The following is an 18,829-nucleotide window of genomic DNA, read 5'->3' on the forward strand; positions in this document are numbered from 1 at the left end:
CATTCTCCAGTTAGTTAGATGAACCCTCTCTATTTGTCCTGGTTACCATTATTATTGAAAGAGAAAATGAGAGAACCCCAGGTTTTGGGCTGATACCAGAACAGGACTAGAGGGGTAATCTTTTAAAGTGGTAGAAAACCTACTTACTTTTTTTTTTCTACACCTGCAAGGGAAAAGGCATAATGAGCTAGTATGCACCACATACTAGCTCATTATGAAATACTTGCCTTAGAACGAGGCGCCGGTATCTCATGCTGAGAGAGCTTACATTTTCCCTTGGCATGTCTTCTGGATATCACAGCTTCAGCGCTGTGAGTGGCCAGAGCCACAATGTCGTCACTCCCGCGCATGCACACAGGAGACTTCTCTACGGCAGGGTCCGGCATCTACCAGACTTACAGCTGAGAATCCCAGGAGCACATGAACCGCTGAAGTCAGTGGCTCATTGGGAGGGGAATATCTCCTAAACCGTACAGGTTTAGGAGATATTCTTTTTACCTACAGGTAAGCATTATTATAGCCTTACCTGTAGGTAAAAGTTAAAAAAATGACTATACTACCGCTTTAATGGGGACACTAGTTCTGGTGACCCTGGTGACACCCCAGTAGTCTCTCACTTTGGAGGGATTTTCTCTCACTTTCTCCTGGGACAGGAAGTGAAGGGAAATTTTGCCAATGGCACACAGATGGCAAAAAGAAACTGAAGGGGTTAAATCTTCTTTACTCTATCCAAAATGTAAAAAAAAACTTTTTTGCCTTGTTTTACTTATACTTTAATACCAATAAACATATAGTTGACTATAAATCTATTTGTTTCTGCTAGCTGACAAACTGTAGGGTTTTATCAACCACCCAATTTATTAAAATATAAGAGAAGCATATGCATGGGTTGTACAGAAGATTTGTTCTATTTAACGAACTCAAGAGACAGCTTACCAAATTTTGTCTCTGTATTTAATCCTAAGTTTCAGCTTGTGCAGATGGCTGGCCTACTAGCTAAATATCTATAATTATCAGCATTATTGTTTCTTTAAAATGGCTGCAGAACAGGTCATATATTAGAGCATAAAAGGGAGGTTGCACAGCACAGAAATATGAACATTTCATAGTCTCTCCTTTAGACACTTCAAGAAGCCTTACTGGGATTTTTTTAAAAGCTGGGTTTAAAGTTCGCAAAGCTTATTTTAAATTGTTGCTAAAAATGAAATGGTAAAGCTGTTAAATATAAAAGCCCTTTTGGTCCCATCTATAAAGGTGACAGGTTATCAAGTCTGGAATTTCCATACATCAGGCTTCCATTTTTGTCAGGACTTCCTGTACAGCTATACTGAGCAAACCTCTTTGGTCATACACCTTGGGGTTGATTTACTGCAGGAACTGAAGCTGGTTACTTTCAAGAGTGCTCAAAAGTGTTTGTTCACATTGCAAAGTAAACAGTTTCTTTTCCACGTTAATAGGTTATTTTCCTATAGAAAATTCCTACATAGTAAATCAAACTCCACATCTAATAAAAATAAGACTGCAAAGCTTATTCATGTACATGAGCGCTTTCAGCACCATGGACAGTAGCTGGTATATGAGACGCCAATGACAAAGTTCACAATCAAAAGACATTCGGAAATCACTGCAACACTTCACCGTTATTGATCTGTAAAAGTTGATGTGTTTCACTTGTCTATACCATGTCCCATTCAGATTGTATGAACCTGTTACTCTGTAAATGGTTGACAATTGTGCAAGTATATGGAGCAGGGGCTTGAGATGTTGATGCACAGGATTGGACATTTGAGGTATTACCGGTAGATTGTTCATACAGTAACATTCTTTGTCTTTGCTTCTGTACAACATTTTTGGTTTACAGTTCTTTTATATCAGCAATAGTTTTCCCCAATGTCTAGATGTAAATTAAATAATTGACCAGAAATTACATTACTGCTCCCTCTATCTGTTTCTAGGCAGATGTTCACCTTTTAACCCTGCTCCATTGAGGATTAATGGAAAGAAATTGGGTCTATATAGAGGTCAGTCATATTTAGATTGGACGTGCTGATCATTTTATGTGTGGACAATATGTTAACACACAGAACGCTGACCAACCTATTGCTGTGTTGTGGACTTGCACCCAATGATTACATTGGGATACATAAAGTCTTTGTTTCCTTTTATAGGTGGACATTCAGGTCCTGATAGAAGAATTAACTATTGGCTTCTGCTGAGCGCTGTGGAAGTAGAAACGAAATAATACTCAAATACACAGTATTATGACAGCATGTGGAGCCGATGATATCGCTTTCTATTCCCATCACAGCACATTCCTACACAGTGAGGTTTTATATTCAAATACATTATTAGAGATCTAAAGTTTCCATATGAGTGCTGCAGTCTGTAAAATACTTTTTGTGAGGCCCAACTTCTTTTATATTTACATTAGCTGGGCTGCTAATATGGCCTTGTAATATTGAGTATATAGTATACATGTAATGTTAAAGTGTAACTCCACTTTTCAGACAAAAAAAAAATTCCCCTCTGGATGATCTATATACATTAGAAGGATTTTAACAAACTTTGCTGCAGATTTCTACCTTTTGTTATTGTAAGGAAATCCATGTGTGTTTGTCTGCAATCCATGTGGGCAAGTGAGTCTACTGGGAGTGATTTTATAATTATAAATCAGCGTTGCACCTGCAGGGCAGTAATGAGGAAAGCTGCTGGGCCTGCATCCCTTTAGACGTGATTTCCTATTGGAAGTATCCCACCAAAAACGACATTTTTGTTGCAGGGGTGCCTAAATTCGGACTTGTCTCTTAGTACAGACTTCTGGGAAAATCGAGGAGCCAATCACACAATCAAGAAATGATGCTTCTGGGGGGGGGGGCGTTCTGTACACATTCGGTGTGCAGAACACCTACAGGTTGCCATATTGCATTTTACAGAAAATTACAAAGCTGTACATTGAAAAGGAAAGGTAATTTTTAATAATATTCAATTACAATATGACTTCGCAATTGTATACGATATATTATTTTTTCTTTATTTGCTTCTTTTTTTTTTTTTCCCATGAAAGTGGAGTTGCCCTTTAAATATGAGGAATGTTTTTATATATCTCTTTATCATTTTAATGAATCTGGCATTTTCATAAGGGCGGAGTTCATTGATTAATACACGTTATTTTGATTTTTATTTTTCATTTTGCTTTTAATGCATTTATTTTTATAGATATATATGGATTATCATATATGTTAGCAAGGTGGAAGAACATTTCTGTGTCAATTTTTACTGTATCCCACAGTCCTATCTTCAATAGTGTGTTACTAATTTAGTTAGGAATTATGCATTTAGGTAACATTATTGTTTGCAAACATTATGAGTATGTTTTTTTCATTTTATTTTATTTATTAACACCTAAGTAAGATTCTCCACCTGTACCTTAATGTTATGTCTTAATAAGTAGTTGACACATATCCTGCCCTTTCTAGGGATGCAAAGGTTTTTCTAATCAGCATAATTGGGCTCATGGTGGTATAAAGTTTTTAACGGTGATTTATTGTATTTTTGCATATGAGGTTATAAGTAAGCACTAACTACAGCGCAATTTTTTTTTATTGTTTTACAGATAAATATCTTTCCTTATGTCCTATCTCAAACACACTTGTAAATGGGAGGGTTTGCACTCATTATAACCATCTATGGCACACTATTTGCATCCCTGTAGAAGCAGAGCAACCTCAGAGAGTATCTCACCATAAATAAAACTCCTATTACAGGAGATACCTGAAATGAGACATGCATCAGTGCAGGCTTCTGAGAAAAGTCATTCATACAAGCAGAAAATAAAATTCCTGGACTAGTGTACAGAATGTATCCAAGTTGCCATATTGCAAAACAGCAAGGTCTGAGTCTTTTGACAGTTATAGAAAATTATAGCAGCTGGAGACTGAAAAGGAAAGGTCATTTTTAAATACTAAAATAGCTGTTGTGGCAATTGTATACGTTATACATATTTTTAAACAATAAATACAAGTTTTCCTTTAAATGTATACTTCAAGGTTTCCCAATAAATATTTTAAAGCCCAACTCAAGGCAAAAAAAAAATCTACCCATACAGTGGCCCTTTTCCACACTCTCCACGGTTTAATTGCTTGTTTAGTTTAGGGGAAGATGACTAAGGAGAAAATACGTATCTTACTCCTCGCTTCAGCAGTTTCTATCCAGTGATGATGCAGATGCTCCGCCCACAGACTGGAGCTTCAGCCAGAGGAGGAGAGCACCAGAGGAATCAGGTACATGAAACAGCCTCTTCATCTCTCCCATAGACATACTGTAGTTAACCCTTGCAGTGCGGTATGTGTAGGGGGTATTTTTTCTCTTCCTGGAGTTGGGTTTTATTATGTGTACCAATGTCAACTGTTTTACCTATCAATGCATTTTTAATTGGTGCCATTGGATGCCGGGGAGGTTGGGGGGAGATACAAGTAGGGCCAATGCACTGGAACAATTCCAGCATTGCTCTGCCTGGGGAGAAGGATACTCTGTAGCATGTCAGTATTATACACACAGGTAAGACCATTGTTTTATGGTAGAATCATGTCTTTTTATATCAAAGGTGACCTCCTTTAGATGCCTTGCACTGCCTTGTCCGAGGATGACTCCACTGTGATAATTTTGATAAATAACCAGAAGTGTGGGAATTTGAGGATCTATTGAAGTTCCTTCAGGACTGTTTCCCTCTGTCTTAAACTCCCTTCTCCAGAAGGGTAGTTATTGGTTTTTCTAATATAAAGATACAAATATACATTTCTGGATATTTATTTAGCTAAGACAATGAATATGTGTCCCCCTTCAGGCATTTGCACCTTTGGTCTGTACCTTCCCTTATGCTGATATCTTCCTGTGGATCTTCACCTGCTGCTGTATGATTCTTTTATGCTCCTATAAACCTTATTTTGGGTCATTCCATCATCTCAATACTGCATTTTTAATTAATTTAGACAATTGATCCAGGCACCCCTACCAAACAGCTTACCCAGGTTGTTTGACTATATAGTATATAATCAAAGATGATATAACCACACTTTTCATTTAAGAGAACCCTGTATGTCTTTAAGTTAACTGTTATACCCCTCAATATTCAATCATGTTGTACAGAGGACAAGAAGAAGCTAAAATGGGTACAGATTTAGGAGCTTAGTTGCTTATATTTACTTTATTTACAAATATCTGTCATTATTATTTTTTTCTTTAGGTTTTTCTGTAAACTTCAGTGGTGACCAAACAGTAAGTTGAGACCTAAGTATCTGGACCCATAAAACACTGACTCAAATAGGCTTATTTAACATGGCAGAACAAAGAAAAACTGTATGTAAAAGAGCAGCTAATAGAGCAGAATTCATTTTCTGAATACCAGTACAGCACGCCATACAAATGTGATGGTATCTCTAATCCCCATAGAAAGTCAGTCCATAGCATTTCACCCCTCTGCTCTGCCAATACTAACTTGTATGCCCTTCTGTTCACAAGTCTGCCCTCTAAAAACACTGGGATAGATTTACTAAAGGAAATAGGATGTTCACTTTGTAAGATCAGTTGCCCAAATTTTCCATTAGACTGAAACCAGAAGTGGTAAAATCCTTGCCACTTTCAGTTACTGACATCACACAGAGGGAGGAACTACATCCGTTTCTCTTACTGTGTCCCAGGAACCAGATACTATTGGTCGCATCCTTACTGGGCTCCCTGATCGCACTGGAGTGCCCAAGAAATGTGGTGGCGGGGGTGGCAGGGTGAGACCCCCTTTCATCACCTGTAAAAGAAATCCAGTGGCTTCTTAGCTGCTATGATTGCCTTTACATTGAAAAGGAATGCCTTGCCTAAAAAATGCTATCTTGATCCAGGCTGCAGCAATGACTGAGATATCACCTTTGCAATCCAGCAATGTACCGGTACAGTATATTGCTGGTAGGGTAAGTGGTTAAATATCTAGACAGATTCTTTGTTGCTAATCAACCCTTCCTCTAGTGTGTAATTTAGAAATGTCTGCTTTTACTAAAGTAACACTAATATATTAAAATAAGCATATAAAAATGTGAAATTTCGATAAAAACACAAAGACCCAGACCCAGATTTTTTCCCAATACAGATCAATTTCAGAAATCGATCCTAACCCCTGTTGCTCAGACTGCTAGTTTATGCTTATATGTGCCCACTATTATATATATTTTTTTTTTTTTACAGTAACCAAGACACTCAAATGCAGTAAATTGACTTCTTCTAGTAACTGTCCAACTATCATCCCCAGATTCTTCATGCTCCGCCAGCTGGTCAGTCGGTTGAGCCTTTTAATTTCAAGCTTTTCTTCTAGAAATCAATCTGTATTTCTGCTTCTATCCATGCATCATCTCATCTAATTAACTAAATCAGTTATGGCGCAGCAAGAAGACGATCTAATTCTAGACCCCATCTATCACATTAACTCCAAGTCCAAACACTGAATACTTGTTAGTGCTACAAAAAAAAGCATTTTGCTTTCGCAGTTTATAAGTGGGACAAAGTGCCTTAATTTATAAATAGCGTAGAAGAAGGAAAACTCAAGTCAGCTAAATGCAAACAAATGTTTTTCTTCTTCACTAATATGTTTAAGTTTTTTCTCTCTAAATTTGAAAGGCATTACTGAGGTCACGATGCATACCCCTAATAGCCACGTGCACTCCTACTAAAAATTAAAAGGCTGACATACCTACAGGATTTACACAATAAAAAAAGCAGAATACATCATGCAATATCTCATTAAATGTCACTTAGAAGTTTCATTTGGCATTTTGAGGGTTATGTAATTACTTTACAACTTTACCCTTTGTTTTATTTTCTCTCTACCTTCTATTTATCTTTCTTGTCCTCACTTCTCTTTCATACACCCATACAATTTTACCAGCTACACATTTTCATAGACCCCTTTAGCTTCTGCTTCATGAGAAATTTTGAAAAAGTCTGTTGGTTGCTTAACTAGACAGGTTACATCTACGCTATAACCTTCACTGATTATTATTGATATGGCATACCTACATTAACTGATAAACATCTGCAATGGATAATGGACATCATCCGTCAAGACCATTGAATCATATTTACAATCCCTGGTAATTGATTATGTCAACTCTGATGCAGGATTGGTGTAATATCCAGTTCTTGATTATTACATTAAGAATTTAAGACAGCTAAAGATAAACATTATAATTTATACCAAATAAAGTTAAAGGAAAAATCATCTTGTCTTAAAATCTGTGTACCTCTGCTTTATATAATCCATATCATCCTGAACATGGTTTACTTCATTGTGGAGTACATCTTCCATTGTATCAGAAACTATTTTAGGCCATATCCCATTATTATCAAAATGGTTTGTACAGCATTTTTTTTTTTTTTACTATACATCCTGCATGCATTCACAAACAACCTTCTTCATTGCAACACATCTGTCATGCCCATCGGTATTTCCCAGGTACAGCCCGCAACTGGACAAGTGGCTCCCAGGCTATCATGGTGGACTCACATGGCACTCAGCAGAGACCATTCTCTCCCTTTGTGTCTCTGGTGTCTACTAGGGATGAGCCCGATGTTTCGAGTAAGTTCAACCTGAACATCGGGTGCTCATCTGTTGGCCAAATAGCGAACAATTTGGGGTGTTTGCGGCAAATTCGAGTCCTTGTTCACACTGCCATGGCTTCAAAATCGCATGACTTTGAATACGACATGCCTGCATGACTTTATCGTGGCTTGCATACAACTTCTTTAACAGAAGTCAATGCAAGTCATGTTGAAGTTGTACTAAAGCAGTGCGGGAACTTTTTTCTAAGTTGGAGTAACTCAAGTCGCACCGATTAGACCGGTCGCGGCTGTGTGAACCAAGGCTAGCTTCTGCACTTTACATCTCAACGCCATCACACTTTGCATTAACTTATTGGATACCGCTGCAAGAACTTTGTCTACTGAGATAAGGATGACTTCAGCTAGGACGAATAGTCCAGGGCAATTAATTATTCCCAGTTCAGCATTGGTGGACAAGTATCTAATTTATGCTGACCCACCTTAATAAATTTCCTTTTGGAGTATTAAATTGTTCACAACACATGTAACTGAAATCTAAAAATGTGAAACATAGCTCTAAATCAATTGGAATTTATTTATCCATCCTTTTCAAATAGCATTGTCTGCTTGCTCTGAATGTTTCACATTTTTGTATTATCTCAGTTTCACTGATACAATTTGGTAAGATATAGTCCCTGTGGGAAATGTAAAATGGCCTTCGCTGCTCTGTTTTTTTTTATTACAACACAGGTTGCTATGGCGACAGCTAATAGCTAATAAACAATAAACAGCACTGCATAAAATAAATATTTTGAGCACTGCTACTAAGACAATTGCCTTTAGATAACTAGTCTGAGATTACATCTTTCTGCAACTATACTGAAAGAGTCTTGGGGAAATTAACAGAGGTAGAAATAGAACAAAAATAAATATAAGTCTTTAGACATGACTGGTAAAATAGCGCTGACTTACTGAGGAAAAGAGATTGAATGGAAATTTGGTCCAGGAGAGAGACCATCTTGGTGAATCTCTCTAAATGGCTGTCCTTTTGAAAAGCCAATTCTTAGCAAACACAAAAAAACAGGGAACAAGTGAACTGTAGTATAGATGATGATCCCATAGTATAGAGAGTTAAAAAAACAAATAGAGCCATTATATAGAGAGATTTTGCAGGCAAAAGAAAAAAATTTATTTTGTGCGGTTATAATAGAGCTCTTCATGTCTGAAAAATATAGTTTTTTTTCTGCTGCCCCATGCATCATGCGCCCTTAAAGGTCAACCCTAACTGTCATCTCCCCACTCCTCTTGTCTCCAACAACCTTGGAGCAACCCCACACACTTTTTGTTTTAATGTGGCTGCATACTTTTTTGCAGTTCACAGTCTGGTCACATGAGGTCACAGGTCCCCATCCTCTTCCTCTCTTCCTCTGGCTATAGGTATCACATACCTGATAAGAGACTGACCTCCTCAATTCAGTCTCCTGTCTCCCACCCTGGTTCCACTGAGGATGAGATAGAGGGTGATGAGGGACAGGAACGACACAAGTAAAGAAAAAAAAAAGTCTGGATATCCTCAGCTCCTCCTACTGCTCTCAGGCTGTACGTGTCCTTTCTCCCGCTGTACAGAAGGATGGAGATCCGGTGCCCCGCTCTTGCTCTCCTGCTCGCCTTATTCCTCTTCCATACAGCCGCTGTCACGTGTCATGCCACTGAAGCGAAGGGGCAGCCCGGGCCGGTCGGCCTCACCAGGATGGCGAGTGTCACTTCTACGCTGGGGGGGCAGGTGTACCCCGGGGAGGCCCCCCATGTGCCCGTATTCAACCACTCCCTGCATCTGAGCAAGGCAAACATTTCCAAGCCTGCTCCATACTGGGAAGGAAAAGCTGTGATAAATGGAGAATTTAAAGAGTTGAAGCTCACAGATTACAAGGTAGAATACTTGGTGTTGTTCTTCTATCCTCTGTACTTCATATTTGTAGGTCTAACAGAAATTATTGCTTTTGGCGAGTGTATAGAAGAATTCAGATCAATAAATACAGAAGTTGTAGCTTGCTTGGTGGACAAAGGAGTCCTCCGACAGATTACCATAAATGAGCTTCCTATTGGGTGATCTGTAGATGAGACCCTTCGTCTTGTGCAAGCATTCCAGTACACTGACAAACATGGGGAACTGTGCCCTGCTGGTTGGAAACCTGGCAGTGAAACGATAATTCCTGACCCAGCTGGAAAATTGAAGTATTTTGATAAACAACACTAACCTTTCTAGCAACTAAATTATGCATGGATCAGTAACTATTAAAACTGGTTAATTCTTGTTCAATAAAATTTTATGAATGTTACCAATAAATAAATAAATAAATAAATAAAGTCTAAGGAGCTACACCACAATAGTGTGAAAAAGCTGAAGAGGGATATTCACCTCATTAGTGAACAGCCATGAGGTGTGTCCCTATAGATCAAAAAGCAACATATATAGAACGTGGCTAGGAATCTAAAGTGAATCTTCAAAAAGAAACAGCCGGTGATAGAAAAAAACACTTTATTGAAAAAAACAAATTAAAAAAAATATATAAAATTGCACCTCCACCACATTTGTTTAAAATTTGACAACATTGTCAAGATACAGGTAGCTACCATATTCATTCAAACTTCACACACTCATCCTAAACAACTAGATAGAAATGGACTTATATGGTAAAGTTGATATCTGTTATATTGTAGGAGTGACTGCTGAAATAGACAGGGGGCAGTCCAGTGTGTTATAAGACACAGTCTTTCTTAAGTCTTCAGTGTAGGATAGAGACGTGTGATCGAGTAATGGACATTTGATCAATCTGAGCTTAGGTTGTTCCTCAGAGCAAAGTCCCTGTGCTGAGGCAATATGGGATCCTTCTAATGTGTATTGAGTGCTGTAGTAATTGCAGCTAGTGCAGGTTCCTACTCCCTTTGATAAACAAACGGAGTCCTTGGCATTTACTGCATTTAGCAGGTAGTAAAGTGATATATATCTGGATAGTATTTGTGGTGATAAAGAGCTCAGGTTCCAATAAGTTGTAGGAACAAGAAAAAAGAAAAGCTCACTATTCTGCAGACGTCCAATCTGTCATGCCGATATGGAAACGATGTCCTCACTGAATGAAAAAGGAAAGGTGGAGGAGGAAAGCCATCTCACTCCCAGGCTTGTATTGCCGGTATATCACACGGTGATTGGCACTCTCACCAAAGGATTCCAGCTCAGCCTCAATTCGCATCCAGGCATATCAAAGTGAAGCAATGTCCGTGGTAGTCAGGCTGTATCCCTACTACACAGGGTGTGGTGGCGTCATGCTGACATGTTTCACTCAGATCCTGAGTTTCTTCAGAGCATGGAAAGATGTGTAATGAGCATATTTAAATATCCTAGGCAATTAGGTAAATTTACATCCCTAGGAGTAGCCCAGCATCCATCTATTTCCAATTACCAAGCCAGTAAACACACTTATTCAACCATAACTGCCTTCTCCCCCTTTCTCTTGTCTATTTCCAACCACCTTGGAGCACCCCCGCACACTTTTTTTTTTTTTTATGTGGATGCCAATTTTTTTGCAGTCCATAGTCTGGTCACATTAGGCCACAAGTCCTCATCCTCTTCTTCTGGCTGTAGGTGTCACGTATCTGATAGGAGGCTGAATTGAGGCTGTCGGCCATCTCCCACCCTGGTTCCATTGAGGATGAGACATAGGGTGACAAGGGACAGGAGGGCACAAGTGCCTGTGGATGATGATTGCAGAACCTGTAGCAGGGAAAGCATCTCCAAGGAGATTGGGGAACCAGAGGAGCAGGAACAGCAGTAGTGTTCAGAGGACTGGTGCAGATTAAACGGGCACTCCGTTTATGCTGATGGTTCTGGATAGGCAGCTTGTTAGGAATCTGGAGGCTGAAACATACAGCGGTGTACCGAGTTGGTGCAGCAGACAGCCAGGCAAGCACAGAATCCCCACTGTCAAAATACAGAGATCTGGGCAGCAGCTAATGATCTGCTGTGACCTGTTCACCTTAATGATATCAGTTTGGACATTTTAAACCTTGGCCTTCAGCATGGTGTGGAATAGGCGCTGGCTGCGGTTGGGGCACCCGTCAGTTACTCACTGACATGTGGGTCGCGGTTTCTTGACCTTGCCAGCAGTAAAGTTGCTGTAATGGGCTAAGCCTTTGATGGAAAATTGGAAGTAGGCTGTCTGTCCAGCACTTATGGTAAGGACAGGCCTTCCCTTTTAGAACTGCGTGAGCTCACAGTGCAACTGTGACTGGCACTGGTTTTAAAATGTGTAATATGTTATGTGATGGAATTTAAATAAAACTATGGCCTTGCCCTTTCCAACCTAATGGTAATGTAACTTTGTTTTATTAAATGGGGTGAGAGGGCAAGGTTGTGGGGGGGGGGGGGGGGGGTTATCCCATTATGTGCAGTTAATATGTACCTAGGCCCATTGTACCTCAGCAGTCATGAAGGACTCTTGAACCCCTATAGGGAAAGAGGGCCTTGACTGATGGTGGCATGGCCAGGTGCTGGACAATTTAGGTGTAAGGTTGGGATTGGTCAAACTATGGGGGATCAGCTGGGCCAGAACTCAGAAAAGTTATTGCCCCAGGGAATTATGGGTCTTTAAAACAAATGAGGCTGGAAGAGCTGTCCATCCTCCTGACCCTTTTTTATTTTTGGCATGTCACAGCTTGCTGTGGTTTCTTGACCTTGCCAGCAGTAAAGTTGCTGTAATGGGGTAAGCACTTGATGGAGAATTGGAAGTAGACTGTCTGTCCTGCACTTATGGTAAGGACAGGACTCCCCTTTTGGAATTACGTGCTCACAGTGCAACTGTGAGTGGCACTGGTTTAAAGTGTTAATATGTTATGTGTTGGAATTTAAATAAAGCTGTGGCCTTGCCCTTTCCAGCCAAATGGTTGTGAGCCCTTGTACACACGGTTGGAGAATCTGTCGGAATGAGTCTTATCGGACCGTGTCGTCAGATAATCCGACTGTGTGTGGTATGCATCGGACTGATTCCGTCCGAATCTCCGTCTGACCCAATTTTCCAACATGTTGGAAAGATTTCCCGACCAACTGGGCCGGACGGACCTAATCCGATCATGTGTAGAGTATTTTCATCGGACCAAGTGCCACGCATGCTCACATTAAAATTCCGACACGGAAGCGCTCGTTCAAGTAAAACTACTGCTCGTAAGCGATATAGCACATTCGTCACACTGCAATGTTAAAAAAATCATTCATCAAGCGCATTCTCTTGTTCTTTACAATGCTGCAAGAACCAAATTCTTTTGATGCTCATAGTCACACACACTTCTCCCGAATGGATTTCATTACTCTTTTTTAACCATTTCAGCAATACAATTTTAGTTTAAGTCACATCTACACAATGTTTTTTTTATTTTTTTATTTTTTGGATGTTTTCTGGGGGGGGGGGGAATTCCCTAAAAATCTCCTATAAAGACACTGCTCATTTCTCCTTTTTTTACTTTTTATTTTTGGGTGTAAACTTACAACAACAACATTATTGTATTTTTTAGATTTTCTTTTGCTTTTTTAATCTACAGGAGGTTGTTTAGTGTTGGTACCCCTTGTTATTTAGTTCACTTTGTATTTTTGAAATGTACCTGCCTGCTCACAAATAAACTCTACTTTTTGAAGGAAAACACATTACACAAGTATTTCATCAAACAAAAATAAAATTTTTTTTTTTTTGCTCGAAAATAAAAATAGGAACGCAGCACTGGAGAAACTTCTTAACTTTGGTGGAGCCTTTGGCCCCCAGGGCAGATATGACTAAATGACATATACAAAAAAATTGGTGGCCTGAGGAGTACATATCTCAGGGAGAGAAGTCTGCTCCTGAAGTCCTAGAGAGCAGGAAATTCAGATGACATTTCTGTCCCCAGGATGTGGATCTTGAAGAGGCTGCATCTTCTGGCACACCAGACTCATCCCAGGCCATCACTCTCTGGTCTTCCTTTGGGACTTCCCACCAGGCATCCTTCCAGGCTGTGGCTGGGCTCCTGTAGCTGGGGCAGGAGGAGAAGGAGGGCGTTGTTGGACCTCCTGGCTGTCACTTGCCATAGCCTCCCCCCGACTGAGGTCTTCCTGTGTATGAAAAGGGGACATAGTTTTAGTTTTTTGATCATCAATCACAACATTTTGTGCTCCTGGCTAGGGATGAGCTTCGAGTTCGAGTCGAACTCATGTTCTACTCGAACATTGCCTGTTCGCCTGTTCAGCGAACAGTGAACAATTTGGGCTGTTCGCAGCAAATTCGAAAAGCCGGAACACCCTATACAAGTCTATGGGAGAAATCTAAAGTGCTAATTTTAAAGGGTAATATGCAGGTTACTGTCCTAAAAAGTGTTTGGGGACCCGGGTCCTGCCCCAGGGGACATGGATCAATGCAAAAAAAAGTTTTAAAAATGGCCGTTTTTTCAGGAGCAGTGATTTTAATAATGATTAAAGTGAAACAATAAAAGTGTAATATTCCTTTAAATTTCGTAGCTGGGGGGTATCTATAGTATGCCTGTGAGGGGGCGCATGTTTCTGGTGCTTAGAACTGTCCCTGCACAAAGTGTCATTTGTGCAGGAAAAAAAGTCTTTTAAAATCACTTGCGGCTATTGTCGGGTCCCGTAATACAGAGAACACTCAATGAGTGTTCTCTGCATTAGCCGACAATTCATTCATTCATTGATAAAAAATAAAATAAAAAAAAAGCGTGGGGGTTCCCCTAAATTCAATTACCAGGCCCTTCAGGTCTGACATGGATATTAAGGGGAACCCCGTGTAAAATTTAAAAAAAAATTGACGTGGGGGTCCCCCTAAATATTCATAACCAGACCCTTCAGGTCTGATATGGATATTAAGGGGAACCCCGCATCAAATAAAAAAAAAATGACGTGGGGGTCCCCTTAAAAATCCATATCAGACCCTTTATCCGAGCACGCAACCTGGCAGGCCGCAGGAAAAGAGGGGGGACGAGAGAGCGGCCCCCCCTCCCTCCTGAACCGTACCAGGCCACATACCCTCAACATTGGGAGGATGCTTTGGGGGTCTGTGACCCCCTCAAAGCACCTTGTCCCCATGTTGATGAGGACAAGGTCCTCATCCTCACAACCCTGGCCGTTGGTTGTGAGGGTCTGCGGGCGGGGGGCTTATCAGAATCTGGAAGCCCCCTTTAACAAGGGGACCCCCAGATCCCGCCCCCCCCCTGTTTGAAATGGTAAGGGGGTACAAAAGTACCCCTACCATTTCACAAAGAAAGTGTCAAAATGGTTAAATAAGACAAACACACTTTTGAAAAATTCCTTTATTAAAAATAAAAATAATTTAAAAAAGATTCCAGCGGTGCTAATCCACTCTTGCTATCCAGCGACGGGTCTCCGGGGTCCAGCGATGGATGATCATATCCAGCAACGGGGGATCTCTCAGTCCAGCGCTGTCCATACATCCTTCTTCTGTCTCCACTCCGGAGACACTGCAGAGATCCCAGCGCTGACGTTTCTTATATTAGGAGGGCGGGGCCACCCGTCACCTGACCCCGCCCCTCTGACGCTGAAGAGGGAAGCCAGGGGTTCCCCAGTGACGTGTGGGTGACCCCGCCCCCTCTGATGTAACGCTGGATATGATCATCCATCGCTGGACCCCGGAGACCAGTCGCTGGATAGCAAGAGTGGATTAGCACCGCTGGAATCTTTTTTTTATTTTTTTTTATTTTTAATAAAGGAATTTTTCAAAAGTGTGTTTGTCTTATTTAACCATTTTGACACTTTCTTTGTGAAATGGTAGGGGTACTTTTGTACCCCCTTACCATTTCAAACGGGGGGGGGCGGGATCTGGGGGTCCCCTTGTTAAAGGGGGCTTCCAGATTGTGATAAGCCCCCCGCCCGCAGACCCTCACAACCAACGGCCAGGGTTGTGAGGATGAGGCCCTTGTCCTCATCAACATGGGGACAAGGTGCTTTGAGGGGTCACAGACCCCCAAAGCATCCTCCCAATGTTGAGGGTATGTGGCCTGGTACGGTTCAGGAGGGAGGGGGGGACGCTCTCTCGTCCCCCCCTCTTTTCCTGTGGCCTGCCAGGTTGCGTGCTCGGATAAAGGGTCTGATATGGATTTTTAATTTGATGCGGGGTTCCCCTTAGTATCCATATCAGACCTGAAGGGTCTGGTTATGGATATTTAGGGGGACCCCCACGTCAATTTTTTTTTTAATTTGACACGGGGTTCCCCTTAATATCCATGTCAGACCTGAAGGGCCTGGTAATTAAATTTAGGGGAACCCCCATGCTTTTTTTTTTTTATTTATTTTTATTTTTTTATCAATGAATGAATGAATTGTCGGCTAATGCAGAGAACACTCATTGAGTGTTCTCTGTATTACGGGACCCGACAATAGCCGCAAGTGATTTTAAAAGACTTTTTTTCCTGCACAAATGACACTTTGTGCAGGGACAGTTCTAAGCACCAGAAACATGCGCCCCTTCACAGGCATACTATAGATACCCCCCAGCTACGAAATTTAAAGGAATATTACACTTTTATTGTTTCACTTTAATCATTATTAAAATCACTGCTCCTGAAAAAACGGCAGTTTTTAAAACTTTTTTTTGCATTGATCCATGTCCCCTGGGGCAGGACCCGGGTCCCCAAACACTTTTTAGGACAGTAACCTGCATATTACCCTTTAAAATGAGCACTTTAGATTGTGAACGTTCGAGTCCCATAGACTTTAATAGGGTTCTAAAGTTCACACAAAGTTTAGGTCTGTTCGCAGGTTCTGGTGTGTTCGGCTCATCCCTACTCCTGGCTTTTGCTATTTGACTGTTACCAAATAGAACAGACTATCATTCTGACACCAGCATTTTTCTTTCCTGTCCCAATCATTTTTGGTCACTACTGTCTATTGAGATGTAAACCACTTTGAGAAATCACAACTTACTGATCAATAAGAACATCTAGTTAACATCATTAAATGTAACACAAGAAATATGTTCAACAATGCAATACCTGTCTCAAGCTGGGCCCCACCACATGGTGCTGCCTGGAAGGCCCAGGTTGTACATCAGAAGCCTCAGCTGGGGGTGAAGGATGCCTTGGAGGAAGCCTGGAGAGTAGTGGCCTGAGTGGTGGCCTGGGTACCCCCTGGTCTACCAGAAAATGCAGCCTGTTAAAGTGCACCATCCTGGGGTAATAAACAGCATCTGGATCTCCTGCTCTCAAGGACTCCAAGTGCTTCTTTCTCTCCCTGAAAATTGTAAGCTTCATGGCCACAATTTTGCGATTCAGATATGTCATGTCTGCCGTGGGGACCCTGATCTGCACCAAAGCAAGCAGTTTCTCCAGTGCTGCGTTCCTCTTTGATCTGTCATAATAAAATTTGTTGTGGAGCTGCCACAGGCAGGGCATCTCCATGTAGAGCTCGAGAAATAGCCCCATAAACGTGGGATTGTTGAATGGGTCCATTTTGTCTGCAAGACACAACACAAGACAAACCCTCAAATACTAATAATGCAATTAAAATCCCTCCTAATCTTGTCCCAACTGCGGCCTAGATACAAGCAGTCTAGTCTAGTGAAGCACAAAGTTAAAAATGTTACCTTTGTTTCGACGTTCGCCGCGTCCGTGACTCACACTCTCCTCCCAGATCGTATGGACGATACACATGTGTGGCGTTTTATATACAGTGCGCATGCGTGAAACCTCGCCCGCCCCTGACGTTCTTTCCAGACTATTCCCCGCCCCTTCACTTCCCGCGCAGTGGGGAGAGCACATGGCGGAGAGAACGCAGGTGCGCAATAATAGTTCCACTAACGAGGAGGAGGGTGAGGAAAGCCCGGAGCCTGAAACGTCCCGATCCAGGAAGACAAGATTTAAGGCCTCAAATATGTCTTTTGGAGAGATGTTGGAGATGGTCGACATATTGAACAGGACCGACTATGATGGGAAGTATGGACCTTACCCAAACCCAAATATCAGAAAGGCCAAGATCATGAATAAAGTTGTGAAGAGTCTTCTGAAGAATTTTGGGGTACGCCGATCCAAGGATCAACTGAGAAAACGCTGGTCAGACCTGAAACTGAGGGAGCACGAGCAGTACCTAAGGATCAAGCGTGTTCTTAAAAAAAGTAAGTAGTTGTCGTGTGTTCATATGATTATTCTTGCTTGCATACATGCTCCATGTGCTTTGATTTCATGTTGTGCATTTTAAAATGGCCACTTTCAAGGTCATGGTTTCGTTTGTTTGTATGAAACATCGTTCTGCAGGGAAGTATTCCAGCTTAACAAAGTGGCCCCAATAATGTTCTCACCTTGTAATTCGGCCCAAAAAAACAATTGTACAACACTTCCAAGCAATGTTTCATATTCCTATTTATGCCCTCTGTGTGCTAATTAATCTTTGTTTACATTCTCATAGGGGAGAGAAGACTCAGCAAGTATGAGGACACCAGGGACCATGAGGACACCAGGGACCACACCCCTCCCAGAGAAGGGCAACTTCCAAAAGAAGAAACAGAGGAGCAGGAGCAGGAGGAGGAAGAAGGAGAGATCGTGGAGGTTGACCAAATTGTCGCCACAACAGGTGAGTGTCGGAGAACACAGCTTCAGGTAAGCTCATCAATGTATATCACCATATTTGGATTACATGGTGTGTTTATTTCTAGGTGATGTGGAGGAAGATTCCCGTTTTTCCAGTGAAAGTGCCCAGATCTTGATCGGGGAGATAATGGGGTGCAATAGGGATTTGGAAATTGTACAACAAAACATCAATGATGTTAAAAATAAAATGAAGAACATCATTGATGTTTTGGGGAGAGTGTGAAAAAAAAAACTCAATATGATTTTATTTTTGTTTTGTTTTTTTTTAAAAAGGTGTATTTTGCATAATTCCAAATTTGGAAGATGCACAGAGTGTGTAAACATGCGCTATCTCCCATCATGGGGGGTCAATGTACATGTTTTGTGGAAAGTGTCTGAGATGAAGGGGTTGCAGCCCCAAAGCATGTACATTGATCCCCCATGATGGGAGTTAGCGCATGTTGACACACTGTGTGCATCTTCCAAATTTGTATTTTTCAGGGGTGACACCCCATGTGATGAAGGCAATATCAGCCCAGTTTGTACATACTCATGTCTGATATTGTCTTCACTTTTCCAAGTTGAACTTTGTAAGTTCCTGTGTTCTGTACTTTACGGTTTGATACATGCCCGTTTA

At 41.1% G+C, this 18,829-nt stretch overlaps 1 pseudogene; it reads left to right on the top strand.

Annotated features, from left to right (window-relative positions):
* The first annotated feature begins 9,211 nt into the window (after window positions 1-9,211).
* LOC143990229 (peroxiredoxin-4 pseudogene) lies at window positions 9,212-9,853 on the top strand (annotated as a pseudogene).
* The last annotated feature ends 8,976 nt before the right edge of the window (window positions 9,854-18,829 follow it).

The sequence above is a fragment of the Lithobates pipiens genome, unplaced genomic scaffold, assembly GCF_037356315.1.
Source record: "Lithobates pipiens isolate NorthernLeopardFrog02 unplaced genomic scaffold, aLitPip1_a1.2 Scaffold_18, whole genome shotgun sequence".
Lineage (NCBI taxonomy): Eukaryota > Metazoa > Chordata > Amphibia > Anura > Ranidae > Lithobates > Lithobates pipiens.